General features: G+C 40.7%; 1 non-coding gene across 1 annotated transcript; it reads left to right on the forward strand.

Annotated features, from left to right (window-relative positions):
* Positions 1 to 1,679: 1,679 nt before the first annotated feature.
* On the forward strand, positions 1,680 to 1,753 carry Trnas-cga. Its single transcript has one exon. It is a non-coding gene; the product is annotated as a tRNA-Ser (tRNA).
* Positions 1,754 to 24,343: the final 22,590 nt, after the last annotated feature.

The following is a 24,343-nucleotide window of genomic DNA, read 5'->3' on the forward strand; positions in this document are numbered from 1 at the left end:
GAAGTCCTAAGTATGGACATCACTGTTCTTCTCTAATTGTGATGGATTACTATTTATCACAGATATCATTTGCGAATATATGTAATGTGACGGCGCATTTAAAATATGAAGCTCCTTGAAAATATACCTACAAGGCGTCTGTGGGTGAACGCCACATAATACTCTTATTGCTCTCTTTTATGCAAACAAGGCTTCCTTTCTAAGTGATGAGTTACCCCAGAAAATTTTCCCGTATGACATTATTGAGTGGGAACGTGCCAAATATGGTATGAGTTAGATCGTTTGTTTCTAGGATTAGGTGTCATACGAAGAGCAAGAGTAGCTAAACTCAATTATTTGAGCTCAGTAATGTGCTTCTTCCACTTCCAGGTTTCATCAATATGTAGCGCAAAATTTGGGAGCATTCTGTCCTATTTACTGAGTCCTTCTCATGTGCTTCATCAGTTCTTGGTATGACTATTTACTGCACAGTACTGAATTCAATGTACTTTTTCATAATTTAGGGAGAGTCCGATTTCTAAGAACCACTTTGTAATTCCTTGGAAAACATCATTTACTATCTCTTCTATTCCTTTCTTGCTAATGGGAATTATTATAACACTAGTATCGTCTGAAAAAAGTGCTAGTTCTTCTTGGTGAAAGTTAAATGGAAGGTAATTCACATATTTGAGTTCAAAACAGTCTTGGTTGCGATTTAATCATTTGTTAAGAACGTGTTTCGCCGCCATAGGTCATCTTCAGATTACCTGCAGGGATAACAGGAGCAAGCAAAAATGTACGGTTGTAGTGTGCACGATTCTAAAGTGAACAAGAAATTGTTACTAATCTTCAAATTTTCTTTTTAAAAGATTTTAAAAAACCATTAATCGCCTCAGTGCTTGATTGAAGCACGCATCAATCAGATAAATCCGCCGAAGCCTTAACAACTCATCAGTATTTTATCCCGACGTTGCATGATATAACATTAGTTGTTTTTGATTAGTTGACGTGTGGTTCAGTCTAGCACTGAGCCTTTTTATGATTTTTAAAATGTTTTAAAAGGAAAATTTTAAGGTTAGAATGAATTTCTTATTCGCATTTAGAATCGTGCAGACTAGGATCACACCGTAATTTTTGCTTATTTATGGTATCCCTATGGATAATCTGAAGATAACCCATGAAGGCATTGTTAATAAAAGAATAAATTGCTACCAAGACTGTTTTCAATTAAAATATTCTACGTACGGCTTTTGTACCAGACGGCCTAATGGAGTGGAACATATTGAATCACTTATATTAGGAATAGGGGTTGCAATACCGCCATGTGGATAAAGCAGCGAAGGGCTGCGTTTAAGAATCTTTAACTACTATCTGTGGTGTATTTTATTCAATTAAATGAATGATTCTTTTGCGACTTCCTGGCTGCCGTGAAGGAGACACACTTCTGTTTTACCTCTAGTAACGACTAGAGGCCTTTTCTACTTCAGGTGCGGTAACCATTTTGTAATGTGTAACATTTGTGTGAATATCGTAAAATGTATTTAAGTTGTACTTCCTGGCAGATTAAAATTGTGTGCCGGACCGAGACTCGAACTTGGGACCTTTGCCTTTCAATGTTCACAGGAGACCTTCTGCAAAGTTTGGAAGGTAGGAGACGAGGTACTGGCAGAAGTACAGCTGTGAGAACGGTGCATGAGTCGTGCTTGGGTAGCTCAGTGGTAGAGCACTTGACCTCGAAAGGCAGAGGTCCCGAGTTCGAATCTCGGTCCGGCACACAGTTTTAATCTGCTAGAGTGTATGCTTATTAATGACCAACCCAGGTCTCCAACTGTAGGAGTTTCTTGCATGCTAATTATCTCGCTCTGGCAACCCGAAGCACAATCTTCGATTCAAAGAAATTACCTTAAAGATTGCTCTTGAAGATCTGTCGAAATTTCACATATGAACCAGGTTAAGCAAAACCCATCAAAGACACAAGTGTGTGCTTTCTAGCAGAGACATAGGGAAACCATATGCAAGTTAAAGAGAGAATGGTCAGGAGTGAAATTGGAACTCTGAGACAATCCAAAGTACCTAGGAATAACACTCGACAGATCTCTAACGTTCAAAAAGCACTGCATGAATGTCAGATCAAATATCTCCACCAGGAACAACATACTGCCGGACCACAGTGAAGCAGCCAAGCTAAAACCATCGGACCTTCTGCAATGGCGTTGTGCTACTCTGCTGTAGAGTATGCCTGTCCTGTTTCGTATAAGACAGCACATGCCAAAGAGGTGAATATTGCCTTAAACGACAAGTGCAGAACTATAAGAGGCTGCTTAGCAGCAGACATGGAAAGAGCGAAAGTGGAGCAGGAAAAAGAGCATCCAGTGCATGGGCAGCAACCCTACCCACAACGACTAAGGTCAAGGAAAAGTTCTTCAGAACATCAGAGAAAGTAACAACCACTGATGAAGAAGCCAGGTTGCAATAATGGAGGTTTGAGACATTCTATCCTCCTGGTTGGAAAAGAATTTCAGAATCTTTACCCCCGGATCATGATGATATTTGGCCAATCTGGAAGTCCTTGAATAGGTTGAGGTCAGGTGTGGGCAGATCACGGGCTATCCTGACAAAATGGGAATACATTGAAGAAATCAAACGATGTGTAACTGTGGGCGAGCGGTTCTAGGCGCTTCAGTCTGGAACTGCGCGATCGCTACGGTCGCAGGTTCGAATCCTGCCTCGGGCACGGATGTGTGTGACTTCCTTAGGTTAGTTAGGTTTAAGTAGTTCTAAGTTCTAGGGGACTGATGACCTCAGATGTTAAGTCCCATAATGCTCAGAGCCATTTGAACCATTTTTGTAACTGTTCAACATATGCTTTAGTGTCGACTGTGTCCAGCCACCTGTGCAGAAGGTAACCATCGCAAAGCAATGGAAAATGCACTGGAAGTGGTCAAATTTTCTTCAGAGATTATATAAACTGTGTTGCTTTATCAATTATTATACGATCTGTGTCTTATGTACGTTTCAGACACGGGAATAATAATAATAATAATAATAATAATAATGCGTCGGTGCGGGTGTTGGGGTAAATCAACAAGGACTGACGCCGCTCGTACATGGGCCCACGGTATATATGTGAATTTCTAAGTGATACGATGAGACGGCATTGTCAGTGGTGACGTCACTACCCCACAGGAAATCTGCGCTTGACTCCTATCGTGTCTTCTATTAACCATTGGCTGACTTATGTAACCAACCGATAACATGCCAAAAGGAAGTCAGGACCGACATTGTCGGCACGTGTCGTGGAGCTGCTCGGTGACCGAGAGCGGCGGTGGCGGAGTAGGTGGTGACTGCCTCGGTTTCCGCGGTGACGTCCATTCACCAACACGGCGCCGGCTGCCGCCCGCTTTGTTTCCTGAGCCCGCCTCAGCCCGCGCTGTGCCGATGCCTTCGGCTGCGGCCGCCTTTTAATTAAAAGCGCCGCCCTCCGCCGCGACCGCAGACTACCGGCCGGGGCGGCGCGGCAAGAATTTCCAATAGCCGCCCCACGGGCCAGCGACCCCACCCCCCTGCCACGCCAACACTCGCGGCCTCCACAAACTGGGCGCTCCGCTTCGTGCGGAGCCAGGATTACATGTCGCGTCTTCTGAACTCGATGGCGCTACTCCTGTCTAGCGGTCAATGCAGTCATCGAAATAAAGAAGTGCACGTGGACTTCGAGCTTTTCCTGCCGAGTACAATCTTCGAATAACTAGCAAGAATGCGTCCTGGTAAACTCGTCAGAAACCGCCGTTATTTTCCCATGTAATTTCGCCATCATTTTCACCACACAAGCGGCTGTATAATCTGTTTTTCTTTCATTTTATTTCCTCGCTCCTCACCGGGGAGAGAGAGCTGGTAGTGGTACAGCATGAGGCTCTCCGACCACAAGTATTTATTCAAAAACACACAGAAATTAGCTCAAGCCTTAAATTTTACGTGTTCTAAATTCCATAATCCTACTCGCCCAGCATAGCAACCGATACAACTCCATACTATTGGTCAAATAGCGAAATGCGTGTGAAGTACAAACCTTTCCGGGCGTCTAAAGTCTTGGCATAGCTCACAGGAACGTGATCCAGAGAACTGTTCTCCCCAACTCCCTTCCAACCCACCACCATCTTCAAAGCACAAACTACAGCGTTATCTGTTTTTCTTGCTTCCATTCTCTCTCGCATCCGTCTGGCTCAAAAATTAGTTGCCGCCTCTACTGAAAGTGATGCCGCTATTTCTGTCTCGTTGTCCATACTACACCATAGTAATGTTTAAACAACCAAGTAGAAATAAACTTCAGGCTTTTACTGCCGTAAAAAATATTTTAATAACTTGTGCGAAAGCGACATGGTAAACTTGCCTAAAACTTCTGCTATTTCACCAGATAACCTCCCCATCAGTTTCAACACAGAAGCTTCAGTGTGGCCTGCTTCTCTTTCTTTTTCACTAGATTCTCGTAGGCTAGGATAGACTAGCTGTGATACTATACGTCGCTCTTGAGCCACGAGTATTTTAAAAAAAACAGATCCACTCGAAACATCAGAATAAAAAACTGATGAAGCACTACATTGCACTATCACTGGAAGGAACAGCACTAGGAGGTAATAATTTTGGAGAAAATAGATTCAGTGGTTCTAGTGGTGTAAGGTGCAGGTTTTTAAGGGCGTAGAGGGTAGGTATTTGGGGATGATTGCAGTGAGAGATGGTGGATTGTAGGAAAAGTGATATTTGGGGAACTAGGGATGAGGCCAGTCCATGATTATGAGAAGGAAAGTGTAAGTGCGGATGAGAACAGGGAGCCCTGATGTAGTAAAGCGTAGGGAGTGACTTTAATCTGGTAGGAAGCTTTAATATCAGGGCGTATTTTATTGCCTGGATGCAGGTAAGCAGTCTTAGGGAGACAATACAGAGAGCTTGTACGTGTAGGGTGGTTGGGTGTGTTAGCACACGCACGGTATCTTACCAGAACTGGATATTAGCTTGGAATCGATTTTGCAGTTTGTTTAGGTAGTTAGTTAGCTACTTGTTCCGTACATCAAATTCAGTACTAACGTTATGATGTGATACTTGTCAACAGGTCAAACACAGAATACTTATATAGAACTAAATTAAAAATTTAAAAAATATATTTCCGAGATCTGTTCAAAAAATTTCGGAACATTCGTAATTTAGAGGCAACAGTGTGTTGGAGCGAGATGCAGTTGGCATCCCTGCGCACGCCTGTGTTTAATGTGTAACTGCAGGAAGTTTCACTTTTGCATGTCGGTTAGTTATTGTTCAGTGCTATATTGGGTAGAACATTGTGTCGCACAGTTTGCGAATTTCGAGATGGTAGAGTTAGAGGAGCAACGCGTATGCGTTAAATTTTTCGTGAAACTGAAGAAAACCTTTACATGGAGACACGAGACGATGAAGGAAGCCTACGGTGATTAGTGAATAAGCCATACTCGGTGTTACGAATCGTCACACGGTTTAAAAATGGCCGGACGGAAGTTAGAGATGGCCCTCGTTCAGGACGCCCTTCGACGTCTACCGATGACACTCACGTCAGGAATGTCAACGAAATGGTGCGAGCAATTCCATGACTGGCTGTCCGAGAGATTGTAGAAGAGTGCAACATTTCAGTTGGATCATGTCATGAAATCCTGACACAGCAGGTTGGAATACACCGTGTTGCCACCAAGTTCATCCCACGGCTCATGAGTCAAGACTAGTAAGACCTTCCTCTAAAAATCTGCGAAGAGCTTTTGGATCGAGCAAATGGGAACGAAACGTTCTTGAAGAGGATCGTAACTGGTGATGAGACGTGGCTCTACAGCTCTGATACTGAGACCAAGGTTCATTTTACACAATGGGTTGGGAAAAGTTCTCCATGACCAGAAAAAGCTCGTGAAATCCGGTCAAATGTCAAAGCCACGTTGATAGTTTTCTTTGAGTCTAAAGGACTAGTTTATGATTAATTCGTGACACAGGGACAAACTCTTGATCTGTGGTACTATCGGGACGTGTTGCGACGCCTCCGAGAAAATGTGAGAAGGAAATGGCCTGAAATGTGGCGAGACAATTCATGGGTCCTGCATCGCAATAACGCACTCGCACGTTCATCCCTGCTACTGCGTGACTATTGCACAAAAAACGAAATCACTGTGCTGCCTCATCCTCTGCACTCTCTAGACCTGGCCCCTGCAGACTTTTTTTTATTTCCAGAGCTGAAAACCCCGTTGAGAGGACTAAGATTTGCAACGACAAGAGGCGTACTAACTCTGCTTCCGGAAGTGGAAACAGCATTTGGAGCGATGTATTAATTGTGGAGGAGAGTATTTCGAAGAATACCATGCACAATAAGCAAAACGTAAGAGTGAAAAAATTTTGTGCGAAAAGTGCCGGAATTTTTTGCACAGGCCTTGTACATGGCTGCATGCTAGTCATTTACAGTTTTCTTTAATGACCTACTATCTCTGTTCCAGAATTCCTCTGTGTCATGGATCGAGTTGTTAAGGAGAAAGATCATTAATCTACGTTTGAAAACACCTCTGCCTCTGCTATCTGACAAACCTTTTATTTCCATTAGTAGATTGCCAAAGAGATATGCAGCTGCCTGGTTCACGCCTTTCTGTGCCATCGTTAAATTCATTAAAAGTAATGCAGATTACTTTTCATTCTAGGGGTGAACTAGTGAACATCTCTATTACTTTCATAGGCTGATTGTGGACAAGAAATCTTATCAATGAATAAATGTGCTTTGAGGCTTTGGTTAATATCTCAAGCTGTTGAGAGACCTGCAAGATGTGTGTGTGTGTGTGAACTCGACACACAATTGTAAAAACGTTGTTTTGTGCAGTGAATCATTTTTCCCTAAGCGAGAAGTTGCTCCAGAATGTTACCGAATAAGACATAAACGAATGAAAATATGCAAAATAGGTGAATTTACCGTCTCCTATAAGTATATCCCCAAGGTTGACAGTTGTTCTTACGTCAAAAGAAGCCGAACCTAAACGTTTTATCAGGTCTGCTATATGGTTTTCCGGTTTAAGTTTCCATCAATATATACACATATGAGCGTACAATATTGCTACCCTGTTTACTGTATCTTGTTGGGGTAGTGGGTTAACTAGAAATCGAATATTGTTGTGAATATAGAACTGGGTGAATGGATGCGGACCCCTTTTTTTTTTAAGTTTAAAGCTAGTCCATTCGTGCATAACCATTCAGTTACTTTCACACAATCATCATTTACTACTATTTAAGTTTTCACTTCTTTGTTCGGTCTCATAATAATGCTTCTGTCATCTACAAACAGGACTATTTCTGCCTACTGATTCAAACGAAATGGCGGACAACTAACATAGAGCAAGAACAGTAGTGGTCCTAAGATCGAATCCTGTGGGACTCCGATGGTTTTCCCTCCCCACGCTGACGATGTGCCATTCTTCCTTGTGTTACTCGAAGAGCCTAAGGCAACTTTTGCATTCTCTTTCTTAAATTAGAACTCAATGAGGCATTTGCTGAACTACATAGTCTATAAGAACTACTCTAATAAAATATTATGATTGACACAATCAGATTCTTTCCATAAGTCGCCGAAGATCGAAATTGGTGATTTTTTATCATTCAAAGAATTTATTGTGTTCACTAAATGTATACACTGCTGAGTCAGTAGAATGGCCCTTTGGAATTCCAAAGTGTGATTGGTGAAGTGTCCCATTACTGTATAGGTATGTGGCCATCGTAGGGTGGCTATCTTCTCAAAACTTTAGGAAATGATGTAAGGAGTCGGACGGTGGAGTAGTTATTGACGTTTGTGGAGCCGTCCTTTAGATAAAGAGGTCTGAAAATGGCATATTTCAATATTTCTGCGAAAGTATCCTGACTTAACGACGTATTGCGTGACTAAGACCGTTGTGTGTTCTAGGACCACAACTTTTTATTTTCTCGTTGAAGATATTATCCGCCCACAATAAATATTTGCTTTTTAGAGTCATAATGATCTTTCTTGATTCAGAAGGCTATATGTGACTAATTATTAGTTCACCTTTCTATTGTTTCTTTAGTGAACTCTTTTGTTTTGACTTCTGAACTATTTTTACCCTTTCTACCATTTATTTTGGAAAAGTAGTTATTAAAAATATTCGATACACATAAACTTTCATTGACAATGCTCCTATTCACTTTAACAAATGTAATATCTTATGTGCCTTCTTTCTCTCTGTTTTGACAGTATTACACATTGATTTTATTTTATTATCTGATCCCTCAATTTTGACCATATGTGTAAGATCCTGAATTTTTAACGTTTTTTTCTTAATAGGTTATTGCACAATTCATAAAAAGAAACGATTTCAGTGTCATTACTTGTTCTGATTATTTTGTACAATCACTTTTTTCTTTATGAAGAGACTCTGGAGAGTCTGAATGATCCAAGGTTCCTTTAATGACTTGCCACTATTATATTTAATTATCATTTTAGAAAAATTACTTCCAAATATGGATGCGAACTCATTAACAAATATGTTACATTTGGAAATTGCATCATGCTCATTGTAAACTTCACCCCAGTCAACATTTTTAAGCTTTCTTTTGTCATTAATCCGTCTCATTCTTTTCTGAGAGTTTTTCCGAAACATACACGGAGCTAAATTATGTAATGTGACTATGCATCGTAAGTTGACACTCCATTTTACTACCGGATAGGCATGTGTCCAACTTAGGTTTAATGCGTACAGCAAGGAAAGGGAAGTCATGAGCTGGTAAAGGGCTCGTAATGGATAGAGCAAGCGGATACGGAAAGGAATGCGAAAGGACGTCCGAGGATTTGAGGGGAATGAATTAGACGCTTGCGTAACAGGGGAACTGACGGATCGAGGCTTTGTAGGATTGCCTTAAAGCATATGGTCAATGATTGGAAGTGTGGACCACAATCTCAGTGTGGCGTTACTCCTTCTAATGGCTGACAAGAAGCAATTTTCCTGAAAGACTGAACTTCTTGGTTGCTAAAGTATATGTAAATCTTACATTCATGAGCCAAATTTATTAGGATCACAGTCTGCGACGAGAATAAACGCTGCACGACGGTGATGTGGGCAAGTCTCGCAGTAAGGGAAGTACGTGAGAGGAGAAGAGACGAATGGGTAATCATTCAGACGATGACACACATCGCAGATGGGTAAATCAGCTGACATAAGAGACTGACAAAAGACAGGCTGCTATGACTCGGCGCCTGAGAACTAGGATCTCGGAAACGGCGAAGTACGTTGGCTATTCGCATGCTACTGTCTTAAACCTCCGATAAAGTGGTAGAAAAGGAACGGGCAACCTCTGGTGACACGCGGCCCCGATACTAACACGTACTTCTTAAGCTTGCTGAGAGCTTCATCACGTGACGCGACAGTAGCGCTCCTACCGCATAAAGTCAAAGTCCGTGACGTTAATGTTTATTTGGTAACGTATCGATATGAATAGCACCCCTAACCCGAGACGACACTCCAACATATTATGCCTCAAAACATGCATTTTTGAGAGCACATTCGTGTTATCTTCATCCCATCTTCAGATGTTTACATTCATTTACGCGTCGTGAACGTTTACAACATTTTACAATAGCTGTCTTAAAATCCTCTATTGCGAAATTCTGCTACACCGTTAATAAAGAAACAAATTTCACTACACGTAAATAAATGTAAACAGCTGAAGATGGGTTGCGAGACACCTTGAAATGTCGTCACGGAAACGTAATCGCCTTTAATCCAAATTTTTCATCTAATTCAATGTTAATAATACTGCAAACGTGTTTCTCTTTGTTGTTCAAATCAAGCGGCTGCGAAATTGCATTGCGCATGCGCTGCGGCCGCGGTGGTCTAGCGGTTCTAGGCGCTCAGTCCGGAGCCGCGCGACTGCTACGGTCGCAGGTTCGAATCCTGCCTCGGGCATGGATGTGTGTGATGTCCTTAGGTTAGTTAGGTTTAAGTAGTTCTAAGTTCTAGAGGACTGATGACGATAGATGTTAAGTCCCATAATGCTCAGAGCCATTTGAACCATTTTTTTGTGCGTGCGCAGAGTAAACAAGACTTCCACTGGTCTGTCATGAGCTGCAAATACGAGGCGAACCGGCTTGAAATCAAATGCTAGTCGGATAGAGCCCGCGGGCTGCCGATTGCTCACCTCTGTGGTAGAAGAACGGTGAAACATGAATAGGCGACAAGGTGTTGGAAGTCCTCGCGGGATCACAGAACGTGGAGGTCGCTCTGTAGTACCGGATAGGAGTAAATCTGTGACAGATGTAACAACAACGTACAACGATGGTACAGGCAAAATGTTTCGTAGCACGCCGTTCAGAGCACAATGTTGAACATGGAACTACACAGCAAATGAGCGTTAAGTGTTCCGTAAAAAAAAAAAAAGGTTCCAATAGCTCTGAGCACTATGGCACTTAACATCTGAGGTCATCAGTTCCCTAGAATTTAGAACTGACTAACCTAAGGACAACACAGACAGCCATACCGGAGGCAGAATTCGAACCTGCGACCGTAGCGGTCGCACAGTTCGAGACTTAAGCGCCTAGAACCTCTCGGTCACAACGGCCGGCTACGTGTTCCCATGTTGACTCAAAAATACCGTCAGTTACTATTGTACTGGGCAAAGGACCATCGAAATTGGGTCCTGAATTAGTGGAGACGTGTCGTCAGGCAGGATGATTCAAGTTCCTTATTATAGGCCGATGATCGTGTCCGGATTGTCACCTAAGCCAATGGCTGCTCGAAAAGTGCACTGCCATACAGGCGCAGACCAATGTGGCGTGTATTTTGTTGAGGTAGAGCTGCCATCCGTCCCGATATATTTGGATCATAGCCGCTATGGATTTTCTTGTCCCCATATCCTGACAAAACCCAATTTTGTTGAGATATTGTAGAATAGTGTTAAGAGCTTGGCCCAACGGACTGATGAAAGAAATCCACTGTGGAATCAATCTTATATTATCATTTTAACTGCAAGCTGACTTGCATGGAGTTTTATAAATACGCAAAAGGGAGGGAACACTTGCTGTAAAAGGTACAGTCTTCCGAAAAATATGGTGTACCAACCACTCTTGACGCAACAAGTTCTTTACAATAGTGTTCTAAGTAAAAAGTAGTTATATTAAATAAATTTTTCCTTCATTTCTATATACCCATAGAAGAGTCCCCCCCATGAACCATAGACCTTGCCGTTGGTGGGGAGGCTTGCGTGCCTCAGCGATACAGATAGCCGTACCGTAGGTACAACCACAACGGAGGGGTATCTGTTGAGAGGCCAGACAAACGTATGGTTCCTGAAGAGGGGCAGCAGCCTTTTCAGTAGTTGCAAGGGCAACAGTCTGGATGATTGTCTGATCTGGCCTTGTGACAATAACCAAAACGGCCTTGCTGTGCTGGTACTGCGAAAGGCTGAAAGCAAGGGGGAACTACAGCCGTAATTTTTCCCGAGGGCATGCAGCTTTACTGTATGGTTAAATGATGATGGCTTCCTCTTGGGTAAAATATTCCGGAGGTAAAATAGACCTCCATTCGGATCTCCGGGCGGGGACTACTCAAGAGGATGTCGTTATCAGGAGAAAGAAAACTGGCGTTCTACGGATCGGAGCGTGGAATCTCAGATCCCTTAATCGGGCAGGTAGGTTAGAAAATTTAAAAAGGGAAATGGATAGGTTAAAGTTAGATATAGTGGGAATTAGTGAAGTTCGGTGGCAGGAGGAACAAGACTTCTGGTCAGGTGACCACAGGGTTATAAACACAAAATCAAATAGGGGTAATGCAGGAGTAGGTTTAATAATTAATAGGAAAATAGGAATGCGGGTAAGCTACTACAAACAGCATAGTGAACGCATTATTGTGGCCAAGATAGATATGAAGCCCACACCTACTACAGTAGTACAAGTTTATATGCCTACTAGCTCTGTAGATGACGAAGAAATTGAAGAAATGTATGATGAAATAAAAGAAATTATTCAGATAGTGAAGGGAGATGAAAATTTAATAGTCATGGGTGACTGGAATGAGAGTGTAGGAAAAGGGAGAGAAGGAAACATATTAGGTGAATATGGATTGGTGCTAAGAAATGAAAGAGGAAGCCGCCTGGTAGAATTTTGCACAGAACACAACTTAATCATAGCTAACACTTGGTTTAAGAATCATGAAAGAATGTTGTATACATGGAAGAATCCTGGAGATACTAAAAGGTATCAGATAGATTATATAATGGTAAGACAGAGATTTAGGAACCAGGTTTTAAATTTTAAGACATTTCCAGGGGCAGATGTGGACCCTGAGCACAATGTATTGGTTATGACCTGTAGATTAAAACTGAAGAAACTGCAAAAAGGTGGGAATTTAAGGAGATGGGACCTGGATAAACTGATAGAACCAAAGGGTGTACAGAGTTTAAGGGAGAGCATAAAAGAACAATTGACAGGAATAGGGGAAAGAAATACAGTAGAAGAAGAATGGGTAGCTTCGAGGGATGAAGTAGTGAAGGCAGCAGAGGATCAAGTAGATAAAAAGACGAGGGCTAGTATAAATCGTTGGGTAACACAAGAAATATTGAATTTAATTGATCAAAGGAGAAAATATAAAAATGCAATAAATGAAGCAGGCGAAAAGGAATACAAACGTCTCAAAAATGAGATCGACAGGAAGTGCAAAATGGCTAAGCAGGGATGGCTAGAAGACAAATGTAAGGATGTAGAGGCTTATCTCACTAGGGGTAAGACAGATACTGCCTACAGGAAAATTAAAGAGACCTTTGGTGACAAGAGAACCACTTGTATGAACATCAAGAGCTCAGATGGAAACCCAGTTCTAAGCAAAGAAGGGAAAGCAGGAACGTGGAAGGAGTATATAGAAGATTTATACAAGGGCGATGTACTTGAGGACAATATTATGGAATTGGAAGAGGATGTAGATGAAGATGAAATGGGAGATACGATACTGCGTGAAGAGTTTGACAGAGCACTGAAAGACCTGAGTCGAAACAAGGCCCCCGGAGTAGACAACACTCCATTGGAACTACTGATGGCCTTGGAGAGCCAGTCCTGACAAAACTCTACCATCTGGTGAAGAAGATGTATGAAACAGGCGAAATACCCTCAGACTTCAAGAAGAATATAATAAATCCAATCCCAAAGAAAGCAGGTATTGACAGATGTGAAAATTACCGAACAATCAGTTTAATAAGCCACAGCTGCAAAATACTAACACGAATTCTTTACAGACGAATGGAAAAACTAGTAGAAGCCGACCTCGGGGAAGATCAGTTTGGATTTCGTAGAAATACTGGAACACGTGAGGCAATACTGACCTTACGACTTATCTTGAAAGAAAGATTAAGGAGAGGCAAACCTACGTTTCTAGCCTTTGTAGACTTAGAGTAAGCTTTTGACAATGTTGACTGGTATACACTCTCTTTCAAATTCTAAAGGTGGCAGCGGTAAAATACAGGGAGCGAAAGGCTATTTACGATTTGTACAGAAACCAGATGGCAGTTATAAGAGTCGAGGGGCATGAAAGGGCAGCAGTGGTTGGGAAGGGAGTAAGACAGGGTTGTAGCCTCTCCCCGATGTTATTCAATCTGTATATTGAGCAAGCAGTAAAGGAAACAAAAGAAAAATTCGGAGTAGGTATTAAAATCCATGGAGAAGAAATAAAAACTTTAAGCTTCGCCGATGACATTGTAATTCGGTCAGAGACAGCAAAGGACTTGGAAGAGTAGTTGAATGAAATGGACAGTGTCTTGAGAGGAGTATATAAGATGAACATCAACAAAAGCAAAACGAAGATAATGGAATGTGGTAGAATTAAGTCGGGTGATACTGAGGGAATTAGATTAGGAAATGAGACACTTCAAGTAGTAAAGAAGTTTTCCTATTTGGGGAGCAAAATAACTGACGATGGTCGAAGTAGAGAGGATATAAAATGTAGACTGGTAATGGCAAGGAAAGCGTTTCTGAAGAAGAGAAATTTGTTAACATCGAGTATAGATTTAAGTGTCAGGAAGTCTTTTCTGAAAGTATTTGTATCGAGTGTAGCCATGTATAGAAGTGAAACATGGACGATATATAGTTTGGACAAGAAGGGAATAGAAGCTTTCGAATTGTGGTGCTACAGAAGAATGCTGAAGATTAGATGGGTAGATCACATAACTAATGAGGGAGTATTGAATAGGATTGGGGAGAAGAGAAGTTTGTGGCACAACTTGACTAGAAGAAGGGATCGGTTGGTAGGACATGTTCTGAGGCATCAAGGGATCACCAATTTAGTATTGGAGGGCAGCGTGGAGGGTAAAAATCGTAGAGGGAGGCCAAGAGATGAATACACTAAGCAGATTCAGAAGGATGTTGGTTGCAGTAGGTACTGGGAAATGAAGAACCTTGCACAGGATAGAGTTGCATGGAGAGCTGCATCAAACCAGTCTCAGGACTGAAGACCACAACAACAACAACATCGAAGAGTATCCCGACGAGGTCCCAAGTAGATATGGTAACCCTATGTTAGTGATACGTTCATTGATGTCTTCCATGACAGCGATGGCTTCTTCCAGCAGGATAAATGACCGCGCCACAAGCCGATCATCGTACTGCAAGGGTTTTAGGAACATGTTAGTGAAGTTATTAGATGTGTTGGCCATCAAACCCGCCTAATCCGAACCCGATGATACACATTTGGTCGCTATAGGGCGCCCACAAACCACCGGTTCGTATTTTACGGGAAATGTGTGACTTGTGCCACACACCTCCAGAAACCTACCAAGGAAAGGAAGTATCGATGCCTTACAGAATCATTGGTGTATTACATGGACCAACATTCTGTACGCAGCGTTATAAGGTTTTAGCTTATCTGTGGTTGTTCCATACAAGACAATTTCCATCGACTGGAATATGACAAGTGGAATATCTGTCAAAATCTTGACGAATCTAGCAGCCATTCCGAGAGTTATTCGAACAACAGAATGCATAATTGTGGAATGTATGAATAAGTATGTGATTAAGCTGAAGACTTTTAGTATGTCATTCTCGATGAAAACGCATCATTAGAGGAAGAAATGCAATCGGATGTTGCCCAAGGAAGTGTGATAGAAATACTGATACATAGAAAGCGTATCAGTAATAGTTTAACAAGCCAAGGGGATGGGTGACTAAATCAAAAGAAGAATAGTAGCGCACGTAAACATGTCGTTGCAGTTTTTTAATCCATCGCAAAAGTGGTTTCATATTGCTCTCCACAGTAGTCTAAAAAGTCAAGTCTTTTCACTTCTGCATAACTACTGTATCCTGCAATTACATGTATATTCTTACTGAATCCAAGCCTTGATCTTCCTCTACAAATTTTATCACCTATACTTCGTTGTATTACAAATTTTAACAATTCATTGACGGCTCACGCTCTGTTTCATCAATCTATCCATTCTTTTAGTTAACCCATTAACTGCCATTTTTTTTAAATTTCCTGAGAAATACTGTTTATTTGTGTAAGAGATTTGAACCTGACATACCACTTTTATCTACAAAATACGTTTTTCAAAAGTATCGCAGCATTTTTCAGAAAGCCCCAAATGGGGATCGTGGTAGATGACATGAAAAAAAGGAATAATTGGAAACAAATTTTATTTGCGATAATATTTTACAGTTCTGTTTATTTTCAATTATTTGGACATAAACTACATTTCCTATGAAGTCATGTTTTACATTTCTGTAAGTAAAAAATTTATTGATGCCACTGTTCCATACATTCCATATGTAAGCCTACATTACATTTTCTACAATATTTTCTTACGTTCCTCCTGCATATCACAAATTTTATTTGTTTTCCTTCGCAGGTTGTTTCTAGATAATGTACCAATGGATTTTTTTCTCACTGTTTCTGGAACACGTTTCTGGGTCTTTTTCTGCAATGATCGTAGCCTCTAGTTATTTGCCTTCTAAACTCTAAAAGAGGTATATTGCTGTTAGCATGACTATATAATACATAAGCATTCACTACGGCGGTACCGATTATGTTTGTAACTATGGGAAAGTGCCATTTCTTTCAACGTATTTTTATTCTATATTCATTTATACACCAGTCAATTTGTCCACTCCACCCATGAATTTATTGTAGGGATGTATACAGTGAGGCTGGGGAATTTCCATACATTTTTTCGCCAATCTGGATCAGCTACTTAATTTCGTCTCTGGATATATTCCTTGATGATATGAAAAGACTCGTACACGTTTATTATATCTCCATGCAGCTCAGAATATTTTGTTTTTGACATCAAATCCGTAATCCATAGCTCCATGAGGTTCCCCTCTGAATTCACTATCTGACTTGAGAGGGCATTTATTTATCCGGTTTGATCGAAATATTCCTGTTACTGCTATGTTTCAGTCTGGTAAGGTTTTCATTAGATCAAAACTAGTGAAAAATTATCAAAAAGAAAATATGGCTAGAGGGATTGTTCACCCTAGATATTTTGCTCATTGTAACTGATGCACTCAAACCTTGCACCTCATTGGCGTCGTTCCTTTTCGCTGTGTACAATTCTGTATGAAAGCAGTATAATGTTTCTGCACAGCACATTGTTATCTGTTTGAACCCAAGCCGTTTGGCTTTACCTCGAATAAATTATTTGAAATAATGATGCCCGTAATATCTGACCATCTGCTCATCAATGATTATATTTTTCGAAAAAACACCAAACTTCATATAATTTTGATTCATTTTGTCAGTGAGGGGTGCGTATCGTGAAATCGCCGGTTGCCAAATTGTCGCTGAAGTGCAAATTTTTCTTTATTCCTGAAGATCTGTTCCTGGAGAAACATTTTCTGACACTTCTAATGTCGAAGTCTTCATCTTCGCACCAACACATTTGCTCCTGAGGCAAAGACTGATAACCTGTAAGGCATAAAAGGCCTACAAAGACAGTCTACCGAAAACGTAGATCCATGCCTGTTATTCTGTGCAGCATATCTGACACTTTCTTTGACAGTGAAATTCATAATTTCTTGGTCAAATAGCATTTGGAAAATTTCGATAGCTGATTTTCCTTTGAGAGAAGTTATTTGTTCCAATGCTCTGTTTACATCGTTAATATGCCCTAATGTCTTTTCGTAATCAGGCTGAAATTTTTGCCAATCGGAAACTATTTTAACCGTTTTCAAGTCACACTTCTTTGACCGTTCGGGCCGTGAAGTACTAGGGTCTTTTTTGGCCAGAGGTTCTGTATCGGTATCGGCAACTGCAACGGCACTTGAATCAACTTACAGCCTACCACGAACATCGTTAGGATAAATGCCTTCCGAAATGTCGTCATCGAATTCTTCAGCGGCGGAAACTGTCTGGGGGCTATTCTATAATATCTATCACACCATCATCATTATCTACGGTGACAATGTTAGGATCATTTATCATATCTTCTACTTCGGCTAGTGTGAGGAACATTCTGGTTCCCATATCTAAAACAATAAAAAATAAAAAGTAAAAGATACAATTATTGCGATTGCATGAAAGTACTTCGTATCAGCCACGATCCACAAATGGGTATCGCTTTAAAACATGTAATAAAACAATATTTACTAATAATAAATGAACGAAGAAACAGTTGTGAACTACTGTAACCTACAAATTTACAATATGAACGTATCATTTGACGGAATAATAAGGATAATGCAAAAATTACACAATTGAAAATCTATGATATTCGTATTACATGACTTACCATCCGATTTATGGTTTATTCAACTTTACACAAGAAACCAAACGGAATATTTTGATTCTGCTCTGTCACTCACTTCAGTTAGGCTGTTGTCAAATATTGTAAGCTATTCAGCATTAAAACAAAGAGACTGCTGCCAACTGATGGGACAAAAACTATCCGGTCCCCAAATGGGGATCGTGGCACTTAAAGGGTTAAGTTGTATCCTAAAACTCTCTGCTTCAAATTTAAGTTCAGTAGGTCCTCATTAGTTGTTCGATCTTCACATTTAATCTTCAACATTCTTCTGAAACACCACATTTCGAAAGCTTCTAATGTCTCCTTGGGTTCACAGTCTCTATAGTCCAAGTTTCACTTTCACGAGAAGCTTCATTTCAAGCGAATATTTGCAAAAAAGTAAACTTCGAGCTTAACATTTCTTTTTATATCATTCTTTTCAGGAAAACTCTTCTTGCATTTACCAGTTTCATTCCCTATAACCTTCTGTCAACAGTTATCTCGGTTCCAAAATAGAAAAACTCGTGTGCTACATTCAACGTCTCATTCTCTATTATAGTTACATCAGGAAGACCTAACTTGATTCAACTACACTCCATTGCCTTTGATTTTTTTTCACTTCATGTTCTTTTTTCAATACGCTACACATCACGTTCAACTGATCTGTTAAATCCTGTGGAATCAGTGGTAGAATTACCGGGTCATTGGGAAACCTTAAAATCTCATTTTTCTCCCTTAATTTTAATTCCGTTTCTAATTCCGACTTTGGTTTCCTTTACTGCTTCCTCAGTTTTCAGATGCAATGCTATGAGCGATAGACTACAACCTGTCTCACTTTGTTCTCATCTACTGCTCCCCTTCCTCAATCTGCAGATGCAGTAATATGAGCGACGGACTAGAACCTGTCTCAGTCTGTTCTCAACTACTGCTCCCATTCCTCAACATTGCAAATGCAATAATAAGAGCTTCAGACTACAACCGGTTTCACTCTGTTCTCAACTACTGCTTCCTTTCATGTTCGACGGTTCCCTTGTTTCTGTGCAACTTGCAGATAACCTATCATTCCCGCTGTTTTGTGCATGATAACTTTCGGAATCTAAAGAGAGGATGCTAGTCAACATTGTCAAAGGCTTTATCAGTATCTACAAATGCTACAAAAGAATATTTTCCTTTTGTCAGTCGAGCCTCTAAAGCAAGTCGCAGGGTCAGCTTGCTTTGTTCATCCTTACATTTCTTCGGACCCAAACTGATCTTCTCCATACGTCGGCTTCTGACAGTCTCCCATTCTTCTGCATATAATTCATTTAGTACTTCAAGTGTGTGACATAATAACAGTATTGGTGTTAATACATTTCTGAGAGTCCTTTGTAGTAGGCGGAACAATTGTTCCTGGCTGCTTCTCCCAAGTACCTTAGTAATTCTGAGGAAATGTCACTGCTTTAGGTGCCTTGGTTCGACATAGACCATCCATTATCTTCTTGTAATTTACATACGTCTTCTCGGGTATTTTTCTTCCTCGACTGATTACGAACACTGGCGTAGTATTCGCGCAGTTATTTGTTTCCCATTCACAACATAACAAGTGTGAAGAATTGCGTTTCCACCCCAGCAAACACTGGTATAACCATAAGTGGAAATCGCATACTTGGGGTGCAGGACGACCAGGTTCCTACAGCCGATTTCATTTCTGCTTCTTTTCTGGCTTTATTTTATGGTATTCAATTATAAACACCTGTCTTACTGTTAAAAATAAATACTGGATAAAATCATTTTCACACCTAACGTTGGTTAGAACTGAATGATTGCGGCACCTATGTACAAGACGTCCTCCTGGTTATTTACTCATGTAAAACGTACCGTATACTGTATCTTATTACACCTGTGACGACAACTATTCTAAACAGCTTTCCATACAGCATTATTGTTTTGTACACTTACTCCATGCTTTAATTACATGCTGGAGTTCTGTGAATACTTCATGTGGCTTAGTTTCAAGAAGGTCAAAGCATTTTTGAATTCAGTCACCGATTTCGTAAACCCTGAAATTTTTTTCGGTACTGTAGTTTCATTACGACGAGGCTGCGTTGGCAGCGGCACATTCATCGCTGAGCCGAGAGCATTTATAAAAGTATACAAGCACAGTTTTTAAATATTCAAATCATAGAATATTAATGTACAGTTTAGTTATTAAAAATGATTATTTTACAGTACACTACTTGAAAATCCTTTCTTTCTCTTTTTTTAGGCAGTCTTTCTAACAATGCAAAACCACTTCATTTCACTGCATTGCATGTTGTAATCCTCGCTGGTAAATCGTACTGCAATAGATAGGTTCTTATCTACGTCTAAATATACGTCTAAACTCTGCCAACCACTTTGAAGTGAGTGGAAAAAGTTACTTAACATGGCACCACATGACAGACTTCGTTCGCGTTCAAATCACGTATAGCACGAGCCAAGAAGGACGGCTACAATGCCCCTGAGCGTGCTGCAGCTAGTCTGTTTTGTCTTCCCTGTCTCTACAGCAGAGACGGTTTGAGGGATATGAGGGTAATGTCGTTTGTAGGAGAGTGGTTGGTAATAGATGTAAGATTTGCGATAAGGGTAATTAGTACAGATGCGAGCTTTCGATTATGGAGGTGGAAGACAAGAGATAAACGTCCCTTGGTCCGATGGGATTTCTGTTGGATTCTATACAGAATTTACAGCTGATTCAGCTTTTGTCTTAAACATAATCCACTGCAGAGCACTGCAGCAAAAACAAGGATTTAGTGGTGGGAAGAAAGCACAGATCACACGTCTCCCAGAATGGATCCACGAAACTACCGTCCGACATCGTAGAGAACCGTCTCTTATATGGACTCTGGCTGCTCGATTTATTGCTCAGTGACACTTTCGGCTTTGAAGTTACTTGTATTGTTAGCTGCCCCAAGCCGAAAACGAGCTTTGTTGGTGCTTTGCACTTTTGATTATGATAAACTGACGCTTCAATGTTCATCTTTAGCACGTCAGTATATGAGGGTTGTGACTTAAACGGTGGCAACTATTTATTCACATCCGATACAAAAGAGTTACTTGTTTACATCTGTTACTGTCCTTCAAAATAGTCACCAGCGTTGTGGAGAACCCTTTGCCAGCGATGTGGAAGGCGTAGTATTCCGGTAGCAGAGCCTGTTTTGTTGATGGTGCGAATGGAGCGGTCTACTGCCTGTCGAATCTCTGGAACAGTTCTGAAGCGAATGCCACGAAGTGGTTCCTTCATCTTCGGAATCAAATCAAAGAAACAGGGCTTAAGTCCGGGGATTATGGTGGATGGTACGGAACTTCCCAGTCCCATCGACCGAACAGAGCAGCCACAGCTTGCGCTGTATGCGACCGCGCATTGTCGTGCAAAATGATGGGTGGGTTGCGCAGAAAGTTTCGCCGCTTCTTTCGCAAAGCTGGCCGCAGATGATGATCCAAAAACGAAGAGTAATACTGTGCATTGACGGTCTGCCGTGGAGGAATATAATGCATTAGGGTAACACTATCACAGTGGTACATGAGAATTACCATAACTTCCATGATACTGGGGCTCTGATTCACTTTCGACTTTCGCGCCGACCCATAATGACGCCATTCGTTGGATTGGCGTTTCAGATTTGGCTTCGTCGCATTCGCTTCAGGACTGTTCCAGAGATTCGACAGGCGGTAGACCGCTCCTTTCGCACCATCAACAGAACAGGCTCTGCTACCGGTATACTACGCCTTCCACATCGCTGGCCACGGGTTCTACACAACGCTGGTGACTACTTTGAAGGACAGTAACTGGTGCAAACATGTAATTCTTTAGTATCGGTTGTGAATTAATAGTTGCCACTGTTTAAGTTCCAACCCTCGTATAATATGTCAGATATTCAGCTAAGGAAATAATCCGTACAATTTGTGTGTTTACATACGTATCGAGGGTGTAACGGGTCAAGGACGTAGCCAGAATTTTGTCAAAGGGGGCGGGGGGGTCCGATTTGTTGAAGAGGACATTAATAGGGATCATACTTTTCATTTATTCTGAAGACACGTTTGTTTATGATTTTAATATCATGTAGATTATTTGCTTTTATGGGGACCTACATATAAATAGTATTGGTCCATGAAATTAAGCGCCAAACCTTTTGTTAAAAAACCTGACATATACTCTCAACAGTATGTATGAATACCAAAATGCACAATTTAATATTTCTTGATTCTAATATAATGTATTGCCTTTCTGCTATCAAAACATAGCTCAGTCTTCTGATATAAGGTTCACTATTACCTTCCCGAATCCCGTAAGCAGGGTGTTGACGTATGCGGCCATCAGTCATTTTAAATAATCCATTACCATTCGTGCCATGTCATTACAAAAGGCAGGCTCATGATTTTCTCGTAGATGTTTACCTTTCTTTCACCTTATAGGAAGTAAATTCTTGCATATTGCATACGTTGATTTTTTTATACTTAATAAGAAATGTTTTACACTTTAATCCTGCAAATCAATCAACTTTTCCTGTCTCTAATGCATAATATTCCGCTACTGTGCATAATACTGCATTTTCTCAATTATGCTCCATAAAAAGTGGAATTTCCGTAAAGAATGATAAATCATTTTCTTCGACAATGATTTCGGTGTTTTCAGCAAGCAGAGATATTACCTCGTTTCTTACGAGTGCTGAATTTGGCAAACAACTGAGAAGCAGTCATGCTCTAGTCTCCCTTCATCCTCAGAGACCTTTTTTACACCCTTCTTCTTTCAATGTCGATTTGAGAGGAGGAAAGTAACAGGAAGCAACGAACGTGAGTTTTTCGGACACTATGATTATAACCGATAGGGTTGTTGGAATAAATAAATCTGATATTGTTGTGTTAGACCGAAGCTAGAAAAATTTCTGGTGGCAAAAATGAGAAAGGATTTGGAATTATTCAACGTTATACTTTCTCTGATTTCCTCACATAACTATTCATGTGTCACTTCTTGCAATGGAGAAAGATAATTTTCTGCAGATAAACGCATCAGCGTAAATGAGGAGATTTGGGATTATTATTTACTCGGAAAAATGATCCTATCAGAACACAAAAAAGGCTAACATACTAATGTTTGAAAGACTGACTGGAAAGTGGGATGCCAGATGCCTCATTATCTCTTCCTCAGCACTTTTAAATAATTTCCCAAACATTTTGGTATGCAAACATATTCGCGCTATTTTTAACAAGCAATTCACCTCTGGCTCTCACGAACTCCCCTACTGTAACGCCAACTGTACCTCTCTCATACCCACTAGCCCATTCCACCCCCAATTCCCATTCTCATTCAGTCATTCAGCCCATCTCATTGTCATTATCTTTGTGTCTCTCAATCACGTTTGCCGTCTCATAGCCACAGCCTCCGTCGTTCTGTCCTACTGCTATTGTCTCCTCTCACTATCATTATCTTACTTTTGCTGTCTCTTACTGCTACTAACTTAAATGTTCCTTCCCACTGGTGCTGTCTCTTCTCACTCTCATTATCTCTCTCTTCTTCGTTGTAATTGTCGTAGCCTCTGTCTCTCATTGCCACTATCTCTCAACCTTTCTACTTCCTGCAGCTCTTTATTTGTCGACCACTGGCACTGTCTGTTTCACTCTTTTCCTACAACTGTTCTGTCAGTGTGAACTATGTGCCACTGCTACTGAGTAGCTCAATTTCTCTGGCACTACCATCGTCTTTTTCGCTTTTTCTGCACCAAAACCTCTGTCTACTATCGTCCAGCATTATTTCCTTTCCGTCTCTCTACCACTGCCCCTATTTACTTCTCTCTCGGCATAAAAAGTGCGAATATGTTCAAATACCAAATTTTTGTAGAAACTTTTGAAGGTGCTGAGGAAGATAGAATGAGGCAGCAGATACCTGAACTTTCCTGTCAGCACCTTTTAAAACCTTGAGCATATTCACGTTTTTTGTGCTCCCATAGGAGCTTTTTTCTGCTGGTTTCCACGTTTGCCCTTCTACAGCAAGGCATGCAACTCATCTGGAAAGAACGGGATGGGTCAGTAAAATTTTGATGGTTTATTGAAGTGAGATTGAAATAACGAAAAACTCATTTTACACTTCATAACGGATTTTAAGTGCACAAAAATTTTGCTTCTGCTTCATTACTACAACATATGGTTCCCAGAACCATTCACATAATAACGGAGGCAATTAACAGCATGTTTCTCCGTGCTGCGTCACTTTATAAACTATGTTTTCACCTCACACCGGATTTTACGTGCGTGGTTTACATCTAAAAGTTCGGTAACTTTGAATCTCTGTATCTCGAACACGGATAAAGATATGAAGAAAATTTGCAAAGTTGTTTGAGATTGAGCTCTTAGGATTATACAGCAAATATTACACCCGTTTTCTTGGACTCCGTAGCGCTGTTTTGGTATCGACGAAGTATGTTTCTTGGACCGTTTTGTTGATAAAAGGTAGTTTTGGCACTTCTGGGCAAATGCCTAAAGAATATAACGTTACAATTTGAGCTATTTACTGAGTTATTTATTATTTAGACTTCGCCTCATACCAAATTTTACATGCATATTTCAAGTGTAGATGTAAGATAATTTTGAAACCTGTATCTCG

The sequence above is a fragment of the Schistocerca piceifrons genome, chromosome 7 (assembly GCF_021461385.2).
Source record: "Schistocerca piceifrons isolate TAMUIC-IGC-003096 chromosome 7, iqSchPice1.1, whole genome shotgun sequence".
In the NCBI taxonomy this organism is placed as follows: domain Eukaryota; kingdom Metazoa; phylum Arthropoda; class Insecta; order Orthoptera; family Acrididae; genus Schistocerca; species Schistocerca piceifrons.